This window comes from Ovis canadensis, chromosome X (assembly GCF_042477335.2).
Source record: "Ovis canadensis isolate MfBH-ARS-UI-01 breed Bighorn chromosome X, ARS-UI_OviCan_v2, whole genome shotgun sequence".
NCBI lineage: Eukaryota > Metazoa > Chordata > Mammalia > Artiodactyla > Bovidae > Ovis > Ovis canadensis.
In genome coordinates this window covers 117,543,321-117,555,466 of record NC_091727.1, presented here as the reverse complement: position 1 = coordinate 117,555,466, position 12,146 = coordinate 117,543,321, and the positions used below count along the sequence as shown (strand labels likewise).

The 12,146-nt window shown below is 43.8% G+C and overlaps 1 long non-coding RNA gene across 3 annotated transcripts in view; it reads left to right on the top strand.

Annotated features, from left to right (window-relative positions):
• LOC138930515 (uncharacterized) overlaps positions 1 to 12,146 on the top strand; it is a 57,702-nt gene that overhangs the window by 18,896 nt on the left and 26,660 nt on the right. For all 3 annotated transcript variants that reach the window (XR_011446207.1, XR_011446206.1, XR_011446208.1), the window contains 2 exons: positions 3,438 to 3,561; positions 5,038 to 5,079. This is a non-coding gene — a long non-coding RNA (uncharacterized lncRNA). The remainder of the gene's footprint in view (positions 1 to 3,437; positions 3,562 to 5,037; positions 5,080 to 12,146) is intronic.

The window sequence follows — 12,146 nt, the reverse complement described above, 5'->3', positions numbered from 1 at the left end:
TGCCTAAGCCAGAATTATGAACTATTTCTTGCAATGACAATTTAATGCTTTTTGATAGTAAGATTGGAAGCCTTGAGCAGAGCTGAAATTGTCTTGTTTTATGAGAGTGATTCAGGCATTGAGCAAGAATGTGATTTGAATCCTAAATTCATTCATTCTCAGATTTGGTCCTCAGTAGAGGCATCTCATTTCAGACTTCATCTGAGGCTCCTTCAGCTACCTCTAGGCTTTTGCTCACATTTTGGCAATTGGCCTAGGAGCTGCCTATGATCTTGCATGGAGGCCCAACCAAACAGGAAGTGACCTCAGGCCTCAAAGGACTCACTGCCAGCCTGTTGCCTGGGTTCACTATGCCAGTGAACCAGCCCGGCCTCGTTGTCACCACCTCTGAGTCAGAAGTCTGGGCAGGGTGCAGAGGCTAATGTGCAGACTCCACTCTGGCAGCCTATCCCGTTCTCATGGCCTTGAGCTCTCTGCCCAGCTGCTGTGAACTGGCAGGCCTTGGGTGGGAGGGACACTGGTTGGGCCAGGGCTTTCTGCTGTTGTCAGAGGCATCTGTGATCAGTTCAGTTCAGTCACTCAGTCGTGTCCAACTCTTTGTGACCCCATGGACTGCAGCACTCTAGGCTTCCCTGTCCATCATCAACTCCCAGAGCTTACTCAAACTCATGTCCATTGGGTTGGTGATGCCATCCAACCATCTCATCCTCTGTCGTCCCCTTCTCCTCCCGCCTTCAGTCTTTCCCAGCATCAGGGTCTTTCCAAATGAGTCAGCTCTTCTCATCAGGTGGCCAAACTATTGGAGCTTCAGCTTCAGCATCAGTCCTTCCAATGAATATTCAGGACCGATCTCCTTTAGGATGGACTGGATGGATCTCTTGCAGTCCAAGGGACTCTCAAGAGTCTTCTCCAACACCACAGTTCAAAAGCATCAATTCTTTGGCTCTCAGCTTTCTTCACAGTCCAACTCTCACATCCATACATGACCACTGGAAAAACCATAGCCTTGACTAGGTGGACCTTTGTTGGCAAAGTAATGTCTCTGCTTTTTAATATGCTATCTAGGTTGTTCATAACTTTTCTTCCAAGGAGCAAGCCTCTTTTAATTTCATGGCTGCAGTCACCATCTGCAGTGATTTTGGAGCCCCCAAAATAAAAAGTCTGTCACTGTTTTCATTGTTTCATCCATTTGCCATGAAGTGATGGGACCAGATGCCATGGTCTTCGTTTTCTGAATGTTGAGTTTTAAGCCATGTGCAATCACCCACCTCCTTTTGCTGGTTGATTAATAGTCTGGGCACTCACCTCTGCTGGCAGGAAAGTCTTTTGTTCACACCTCTCACTGCCTGACTCCCCACCCTATGATACAGAGCGTGACTGCTTCAACTTAAAGCACAGGAAGAGTGAGGCTGAAGAGCCCATGCAGCAGGCAGAAATGTGGCTCCCTTAGCCCTTGCCAGCATGATGCCTTGGCTGAGCCCTTTGCCTCCTCCCTGTTCTGCCCCTTAATGCACTTCACCAAGGGGTGCTTGCTAATTGGTCAATTTACCCCATCCTCCTTGTTTGGGGATGATTCTCATGGCAATAGGACTACTGAATGGGGCAGTCAAATGTGGTAAAGCCCTGGACTGGAAATCAGGAAAGCTAGGTTCTGGTCCTGGATCAGCTGTGGGGTCTTAGAGCTCTTACTCCTCTGAGGGTGAGGGGCAGTGGTTGCATTCAATGATCTCAAAGGTCCAAGTGCTCACTCTTCTATTCTCTGTCCTGTTCATACAGACAGAAATGGGCCAATTTTGATCATACCTTTTCTTTCCCTCCATCTCCATATCTCCCTTCACCTGAGCTTCTCTTGTGGGAAGAAATTCTGAATCTCTTTCTTTCAAAAGCTGGCCAGGGAGTATGGCAAGATTGTATTATCGATGCCTGAGTTCTGGGAGTTTTTATTTTGGAACTGATGTGGAATCCAGGATTAATACAGATATGGTAGTCCCATCTGAAAGTTTATCGCTGAACAGCAGGCAGACCAGCGCAGCTAACTGTCTATGTCACAGTGAGGTTTGGAACTCAGCATCTCAGCCTCAGTTTACTCTCTTGCACGTGACTTGAGCGGGTGCAGGAGGACTAAGCTGTGCCCTTCCCTCTCATCCTCAGCACTTCCCAGAAAGGAGAGGGAAGGCTGGAGAGGGTGTGGCAACAAGCTTGGTCATGGATACCTGACAAATGGCCGACTTTATTAAATGCCTACTGTCTGGTAACTGAGCCAGGGATTGTGGAGTGGGGAGACTAAGAAGGCAGCTTTTGACAAACAAACCCTGCCTGTTCTTGGCTCTGGGGCCTGCATCAAGTTGTTTTCTCCATTTGGCATGCCCTTCCTCTCTTCTTAGCTCATTGAAAATCCCCGCCATCCAGCAAGTTCCACCTCTTGCCTGAAGTTCAGCAACCTTTTACTGAGGACCTCACCATTCCCCAGCCCTGTTTGGGGGATACAAAGATGAATACATATGTAGTCCTTTTCCTCAGGCAGACTGTGCTGTATATATTTTCCTGCTTGGGTCATGGTGGCTTCATATTTCTTCCTTTCTTCTCTCCAGCTAAAACTGAAGCCCCTTGAGGGCAGAGGCTATACTTTGGGGGCTCCACAATGGCAAATAGATGGGGAAAATATAGAAACAGTGTTAGATTTCATTTTCTTGGACTCCAAAATCAATGTGGATGGTGACTGCAGCCACAAAATTAAAAGAGGCTTGCTCCTTGGAAGAATAGCTGTGACAAACCTAGACAGTGTATTAAAAAACAGAGACGTTACTTTGCCAACAAAGGTTCATTTAGTCAAAGCTATGGCTTTTCCAATAATCAGGTATGGATGTGAGAGTTGGACTATAAAGAAAGCTGAGCACTGAAGAATTGATGCTTTTGAACTGTGGTGTTGGAGAAGACTCTTGAGAGTCCCTTGGACAGCAAGGAGATCCAACCAGTTAATCCTAAAGGAAATCAACCCTGAACATTCATTGGAAGCACTGATGCTGAAGCTGAAGCGCCAATACTTTGGCCACCTGATGCAAACAGCCAACTCATTTGAAAAGACCCTGATGCTGGGAAAGATTGAGGGCAAGAGGATAAGGGGGCAACAGAGGGTGAGATGGTTGAATGGTATCACTGACTCAATGGACATGAGTTTGTGCAAGCTCCGGGAGTTGGTGATGGACAGAGAAGCCTGGCATGCTGCAGTCCATGGGGTCGCAAAGTATCTGACATGACTTAGTGACTGAACAACAACAACCACTTCAAGTTGGGTGATTCACTAGAAGGATGACTCACAAGATGCAACAGCAGGTTTTAGTCACAGCTGAGGTCTTACAGCAAAGGATACAGAGAAAGGCAGCGGGAAAAATACACACATCGCTCGAGGATAACCTTCTGAATTTTTCCCTACCCAGGGCCACACAGGAACAACTCACAGCAAACTACAGGGACACTCATGACAGGTCTGTGCCCAGGGAAGTCCACCAAGTCTCCAGGTCTGAGGCATTTATGAAACAAAACTCAAGTCTCAAATGAAAGGTACTTAAAGCCAGGTACATCATAACTCTTCTTAAACGCTCCTGAGAGGACCTCCTGAGCTGGTACAACACACACCATTTCTCTGGACAGCATGGTCAGTCAGAGACATAAAGAACCTGCTGAGGGCCATTGTCCCAGGGGTATAGGTCAGGGGTCAGTTATGATGCCAGGGTCCCTTGGAGACATACAAGGACTGATCCATGAGACCTTCTGTATTAACTCTTTCCTCCAACTGTGTCTGATACAGTTCATGTCCCCTTTCAGAGTGCCCAGCGTGGGGCTACACAAGACCTGGCCTCTTCTTTGAGCTCCACTCAGATACACATCACTATCTACTTGTCTCCTCCAGTCCCCTAGACACTGGCATGTGAACATGTCAAAATCTGAACCTGAACACCCCCCACCCTGCCACCACTCTTTCCCATCTCAGTAACTGTCAGCGTCATTCACTGTATTGCTCAAGCCCCATACCTGGGCATCATCCTTGATTCTCCTCTTCCTTTCACCCCCTCATCCACAGTTGATCCATAATTCCTATTTTTTAAATATTTATTTATTCATTTGGGTGCGCCAGGTCTTAGCTGCAGCACTCAGGATTTTTAGTTGCGACATAACTCTTAAGTTGCAGCATGTGGGATCTAGTTCCCTGACCAGGGATCAAACCCAGGCCCCCTGCATTGGGAGTGTGAAGTCTTAGCCACTGGACCACCAGGGAAGTCCCTGTAATTACTATTGATTCTCACTCTGAGGTGTATCCCAAATGTGACCACCTCTCATTCTTTCAACTAGTCTGGTCCAAACCACCGTCGTCTTTCATCTGAAATACTCGTCTGCTTGGACTTCCCTGATGGCTCAGTGGTAAAGAATCTGCCTGCCAGTGCGGGAGATGCAGGAGACACAGGTTCAATCCCTGATCTGGGAAGATCCGCTGGAGTAGGTAATGGCCTACCCACTCCAGTATTCTTGCCTGGAAAATCCCATGGAGAGAGGAGCCTGGCAGGCTACTGTCCAGGGGGTTGCAAAGAGTTGGACACGATAGCTAAATGACAACATCAAAACTCCTTTTTTTTTTTAAAAAAAGCATTTGTTTCTTTCAGTTATGTGCTGATATAATCCAGTGTAACTTTTATTATAAGTATGTCAGTTACTAAGAAAAAGAGACTTAATATATTTTTTAAAAGTAAAACTAAAGTTTAGTGCTTAAGGTTGCAACTTGGGTACAAATTAAAAAAGAAAACTAAAAGAATGCAAAGAGGAATTGGGATGGGATATATATCAGGTTTCTGAGGTAGCTGGCAAGGTTCTATTTCTTGACCTAGATGAGAATAAGAAGGTATTGACTTTATAATCCTCTATTAAGATATGCAGTGTTTTATATATTATACTTTATAATTTAAAGTAATTACAAATATGTATATCAACTATTCAAATGTAAATTATTTTAATGCAGTTACCCCTTGTGTGTTTTCATTTCAGGATCCCTGAAGACTTCCTTATGGATTTTGTCTCTGGGAACATGTGAGTTCCTGTCTGAGTTTAACAGAGAGTTTAAAATATGTATCATCACTTAGAGTCAGAGTCTTACAAATTAAAACAAAACATTATTTCCCTTAACAAATTGGCAGAGACTTTTCAAAAATATTATTACTCAGTGTCGGCCAAAGTATGAAGACACAGGTACTTATATGCCATGCTGGTAGAAATGTAAATGAATACAACCTTTGTAGAAACCCAGTTTGTAGTCTGGAACAAGGGCCTGAAAATGTTCATATTCTTTTTCCCAGTAAGCTCAATTCTAGGAGATTTATTTGAAGGAAATGATCAGAGATTACATGCAAGAATGTACCTTGCAACAATTTTGTAATACTAAAATCTTGGAAACAACAAAGATGTTTAGTACTCAGGAAATAGTATCATCACACGATGGAATATTATGCAGCCATCAGTATGGATGGTTTTGAATATTGACACATAGAATAATGATGATGGTGGTGGTGGCCAGGATTTATTAATCACTTACTATTTGCCAGGGATGACTATACTTCTTTAAATGAATTCTTGTATTGTCGCAGCAGTGCTTTGAGGTGAGTGCTATGATTATTCACATTTTGCAGATAAGAAAACTGAGGTTCAGAAAGTTATGTAACTTGCCCAAAGTCACACTGTAAGTAGCAGTACAGCCAGAGCTTGCATCCAGGCCTGAATACTCTAAATTTACATATAGGCTGTTAATAGTAATAATCTTTAAGTGATAGGATTATAGTGATTATTTTTTTCTACTTTAAATTTTCTTTTATACTCTTAATTTTCTACAGCCATCACTTATCAATTTTATAATCAGGAAAAAATAGCAGCTCCTCCCAGGTATTCCTGCCACCCAAGGATATACTGACTTCTGGCAGAAGTGTCTAGGGGCAAAGGTAGGGCCAAGGGCCTTGGGGCAGGAAATACTGAAGAGTTCCCTGTGGCTTGGCCTCCCCAGCTCCATGGCTAGTCCACACTTCTCCTGGGAACACTGCCTTCACTGGACTAGACAGGCACCCACCTTGGTCTGGGTTCTTTGCTTCTGTACAAGTAGAGTCTTGCTGAGGAAAGGAATAGTGTATGGGCAGAGACAAAGCGCAGGAATGACCTGCTTTTTTAATTTCCTACTAAAATTGCCTCCCTGAATTCCTGTGTCTCACACTGCTTGCCTCGTAGCTGTGCCCTATGTAACAGGAGTTCTAACTTGGCACCTTTGTTATGCTTCTCTACCACCTCTACCCTTAGACCAGGGCTCAGGCAGCCTCCTTCTGGCTCTGACTAACCAACAACCTTGTTTAGGGGGCTTCATGTGGCCGCCAGTGGGTCATCACCACTTTGTCCTATTTCTATGCGTGTATCCGCTACTCCACCTGCCTCCTTATCACAACTGGTATTTTTCCTAAACTGGGATCTTTTAAGGGAAGATGAGGCCAGAAAATGCAACAGACTCAGTGTGACACCCACCACCCCCCACCTTTCTCTAGACCTGGGAAGACTTACTCAGTGCTCCTGCCTTAAGAAAAACAAATCGGTCCATGAAAGAAAGACATTCTGGGAGTCTGCCCCAGGTTAGCCAAGAGACCTGGGCATGAAACTGAGCTCTCTGGCTTCCTGGGCCCCCTGTGCTGTCTATATTTAGCCAAGCTGCCCCAAGCCTTGTCCACCTTGACTGAAAGCCAAAGCAGGCAGTTTGCTTATAAACATTCTGTGCCTGCCAGCTCATGCCAGCCAACCATTTAGATATCGGTTTTAAAATGTGAGGCTCCCCTTGCACCCAACTCTGAGGGTCTGCAGAGAATACACACCAAGGGCTCCACAGCCCAAGTTTTTCCCAAGGCCAAGCGTGACCTCAGCAAGTGCCTGAAAATGAAAGGCGTGTCTCTGACCGCTTCATCTTGGCAGGGCTCAGCCAGCAGCTCCCTCTCAGTCCCACTGTTTCTGGTCACAGTTCTTTGAGTGTGTTGACCTACTTTCTCCCCTTCAGAGGGAAGACAGAAACCAATAAATGTCTCGCGAGAACTCTTGTTCTCAGAAATGGTGACTCTGTCTTCTGGGCCCTCATCCTTTCCCTGCTCCGTTATCACTCTGCTCTGCCTACTTCAAGCATGACTGGAGAAAAACCCTGAGTGTTGCTTGCTGTCCCCATTTTACAACTGTATTTTCAGAGGCAGCGTGGCCCACATATCACAGGGATGGGGACAGAGCCTGCCCCCCTTTCCTTCCTTTCTTTTTTCTTCTTTAAAAAAAAAAAAAAACAATTTATTTATTGAGCTGTGTTTGGGTCTTAGCTGTGATGCATGAGATCTCCACTGTGTCATTTGAGATCTTCCCTTGCCATGCATGGACTCTCCAGTTGTATTGCGTGGGCTCAGTTGCCTCATAGCATGTTGGATATTAGTTTCTCAACCAGGGATCAAACCTGTGTCCCCTGCATTGCAAGGCAGATTTTTAACCGATGAACCACCAGGGAAGTTCCACCACCCTTTCTTTCCCTAGTATAGCCCCCACTGTTAAGTGCCATGTGCTGTAGTGAGCTTGCTTCTGCATAAGAACCTTTTGGAGATCTGCAGGGTGTCTCTGATTTTGTGACTGGTGGCATGATGAACTAAGAGATATCCAGCTTGACCATTTCCTACATCTGGCTTGGGCCTCTGAAAAGTGGCTCAGGTGTCTCAACTCTGTAGTTGCCTTAACAGGCAGAATCCTTCTTTGGACAGTGTACACAGGTGACTCTGCAATACCCTCCATTGAGATTTTTAGTGGCAAATTGATCATTTTAAGCTGTCTTTACACTTCCCAGTCTGCATGCCATTGCCCACTTCCTCTAGCCATCAGTTAAAATCAGCTTGGAAAATATATGCCCATTTTAATATCAGTCTGAGAAAAATCAATTAGGTGGATAAGTCTGCTGGGGTTCAGAGGTAGGGTGGGGCTGCGTCATATAATGAATTCCAGAGTGCCTTTGGGATTATCAAGGAGCTTTAATAAGCTGCCGTGTCTATTCTCCATGACTGTAGATAATCAAATGGATCTTATTTAGCTCCTCTATTCCTGCCTGCTTTGTCTCCTTTCTTCCCAACTTGTCCCTGTGTGCATAGCAGATTATATACAACCAGCCTGTCTTCTAGCATCCTATCAGATTTCATTGACATTGGGTAACATGTGGTTTGAGAAAGATTACAGGTCTTTTTCACCAGCTCCAAAATAATATTAAGAGTCATGGTGGCCACAGGATCCTGCACCTCTGCAGCCAGCTGGGCCAGGGGTGGGGTGAGCCCTCCCCCCGGAGAGCTGAGCCAGCAGCAGGTGAGGAAACAGGGCATAGTTGCAGACAACAGTTGGGGATCTCTGCTTTTTGGGGACCTTTCCTAGTTGTGGCTGTGAAGTGTCTGTCCCCCCACCCGACCATCTGGGTTGATTGGAGGCAAAATGAGAATGAATAACAACAGGACCTCTGTCTCCCCATGACTGGAGAGGGGAGGGGGCAACTGGGATGAACTTTGGGCATTGGATAGAAAGGGTGATGTTACTGAAGAGGTGAATGATGGAAGGGATGATAATGAAAGTTATTACCTTAAAGGATACCTCAGAGTTTCCTCAAGACTCTGAAGTGAGAAACGCCAGATTGGCAGGGTAGAGAGAAGGACACAACACTTGGAAGAAGCTTGCAGAGCCTGTCTTGTCATAGGCAGCACACTTTGGTGCTTTACTGACCTAGGAGACCTTCTGTAATGAAGGCAGTGTTTCTTTGTGCTCTCTAATATGGTGGTCAATAGCCACATGTGGCTTTTGAGCACATAAAATGTGGCTGGTGTGACTGAGGAACTGAATTTTTAGTTGTAGTTAATTTTAATTAAATTGACCTACATGAAAAGATACTCATCATCACTAATTATTAGGGAAATGCAAATCAAAACTACAGTGAGGTGTCACCTCACACCAGTCAGAATGGCCATCATTAAAAAGTCTAATAAATGTTGGAGAGGGTATAAAGAAAAGCTAACCCTCCTACACTGTTGATGAAAGTATAGGTTAGTACAGCCACTATGGAAAACAGTATGGCAGTTCCTCAGAAGACTAAAAATAGAATTAACATCAGATCCAGCAATCTCACTCCTGGACATATATCCAGACAAAACTCTAATCTGAAAAGATAACATGCACCCTTATATTTGTAGTAGCACTATTCACAAAAGCCAAGACATGGGAATAAACCTAAATTTCCATTGACAGAGGAATGGATAAAGATTTGGTGTATATATACAGTGGAATATTACTCAACCATAAAAAGAAGGAAATAATGTCATATGCAGCAGTTGAACGAATCAGAAGATTATTACACTAAGTGAAATAAATCGCGAAGACAAATACCATGATACCACTTATCAGTTCAGTTCAGTTCAGTCGCTCAGTCGTGTCTGACTCTTTGCGACCCCATGAATCGCAGCATGCCAGGCCTCTCGTCCATCACCAACTCCTGGAATTCACTCACACTCACGTCCATCGAGTCAGTGATGCCATCCAGCCATCTCATCCTCTGTCGTCCCCTTCTCCTCCTGCCCCTAATCCCTCCCAGCATCAGAGTCTTCTCCAATGAGTCAACTCTTCCCATGAGGTGGCCAAAGTACTAGAGTTCCAGCTTCAGCATCATTCCCTCCAAAGAAATCCCAGGGCTGATCTCCTTCAGAATGGACTGGTCGGATCTCCTTGCAGTCCAAGGGACTCTCAATAGTCTTCTCCAACACCACAGTTCAAAAGCATCAATTCTTCAGCACTCAGCTTTCTTCACAGTCCAACTCTCACATCCATAAATGACCACTGGAAAAACCATAGCCTTGACTAGATGGACCTTTGTTGGCAAAGTAATGTCTCTGCTTTTGAATATGCTATCGAGATTGGTCATAACTTTCCTTCCAAGGAGTAAGCATCTTTTAATTTCATGGCTGCAGTCACCATCTGCAGTGATTTTGGAGCCCCAAAATATATGTGAAGTCTAATATATGACACAAATGAACTTATTTACAAAATAGACCCACGGACATAGAAAGCAAATTTATGCTTACCAAAGGGGCAAGGGAGTGGGGGAGAGAAGGATTGGGAGTTTGGGATTAGCAAATGCAAACTATTATATATGGGATGGATAAACAATAAGGTCCCACTGTAGAGCACAGGGAACTATATTCAATATCCTGTGATAAACCATGATAGAAAACAATGTGGAAAAGAATGTGTGTATATGTATGCGTGTGTGTGTATGTATATATATATAATGTATGTATAAATGACTCCCTTTGCTGTACAGCAGAAATTAACACAATATTGTAAATAAATTATACCTCAATAAAATTTAAAAAATAAATACATTAATTGACCTAGCTGCATGTGGTTAGTGTTTGTCCAGTGGGGCATCACAGCCCTAGAGTCACAGTTGACTCAGGCAAATGGGGCAGTCCACTGCAGAGCTGTAAAGTACTGACTACAGCCAACAGCCCTGGCATAAATCCTGGTTTGCCATTTATTAACTTTGTAACTTTGCAGAAGTTACCCAACCTCTTTGAGCCTATTTTCTCATCTGTAAGATGGAGAGTCTAACAGTGCAGAAACCACAGAAGGCTGTTGGAAAGATTGAATGAGGTAATTCATGTAAAACTCTCAGCAAAGTGCCTGACATCTGTGACGTGCTCACTAAATGGTTACTGTCAGGATGTTTTGATGTTAAGATGTAATGATGTTTAGACCTATCTTATTTTTCTGTGCTTTGGCCCTAGTCATTGAACATCAGTAAATCAGCCTGACTTGCTAAGTGCCTGGAGGTGTGAGGATGATGACATTTGCCCTTATTGGCTCCCTTGAGCTCCATAGCACAGGATCTGTTATTTGATTCTGTAGCTTTATTGAGTCTGAGCTCTGAATGAAATGAGGTTTTTTAATGAAAGAAAAGATGAAACTGTCAAGGTCAGAATAATAACATAAAAAAAATCACATGTCCCACGTTCCCAATTTTCCATTCATTGAACAGGCATTTATTTGCTGAGAGACTAGTGATTACAAGCACAGACATTGGAGCTAGACTGACTGGGCTTGTATCCATTAGTTACTAGCTGTGTGACTTGGACAAAGTTACTTAACCTCTCTGTGTCTATTTCCTACTTCTCAGTTGAGCATAGTAATAGTACCTGCCTCACAGGGTTGTCGTACATATTAAATGAATCATACAATGGAATATTGTTCCACCATAAAAAGAATGAAATAATGCCATTTGCAGCAACATGGATGGACCTAGAGATTGTCATACTGGATGAAGTAAGTCAGAGAGAGACAAATATAATATGACAATACGTATACATGGAATCTAAAAAAGTGGTATAAATAAACTTACTTGCAAAACAAATAGAGTCACAGATATAGAAAATTATGATTACCAGCAGGGAACTGGGGTGGCGTATGTGTGTGCTCATTCACTCAGTCATGTCTGACTCTTTTGCGACCCCATGAGGCTCCTTTTGAAATCTCCATGGGATTCTCCAGGCAAGAATACTGAAGTGGGTTGCCATTTCCTTCTCCAGGGGATCTTCCTGACCTAGGGATCGAACTCAAGACTCCTGCATTGGCAGACTGATTCTTTATCACTGAGCCACCTGGGAAGCTGTATATACTACTGTATACACTACTGTATATAAAATAGATAACGAATAAGAATCTACACAATACTCTGTAGTGGCCTAATGGGAAAAGAATCTAAAAAAGAGTGGATATATATCTATCTATAACTGATTGACTGGCTATACACCTGAAACTAACACATTATTGTAAATCAACTATACTCCAATAAAATTTTTTTAAAGATTAAATGAATCAGTGCATGTAAAGCACTTATCAAATTACTTAGCACTAATAATAAACTGTGAAGAAAGCTGAGTGCCGAAGAATTGATACTTTTGAACTGTGGTGCTGGAGAAGACTCTTGACAGTCCCTTGGACTGCAAGGAGATCCAACCAGTCCATCCTAAAGGAGACCAGTCCTGGGTATTCATTGGAAGGACTGATGCTAAAGCTGAAAC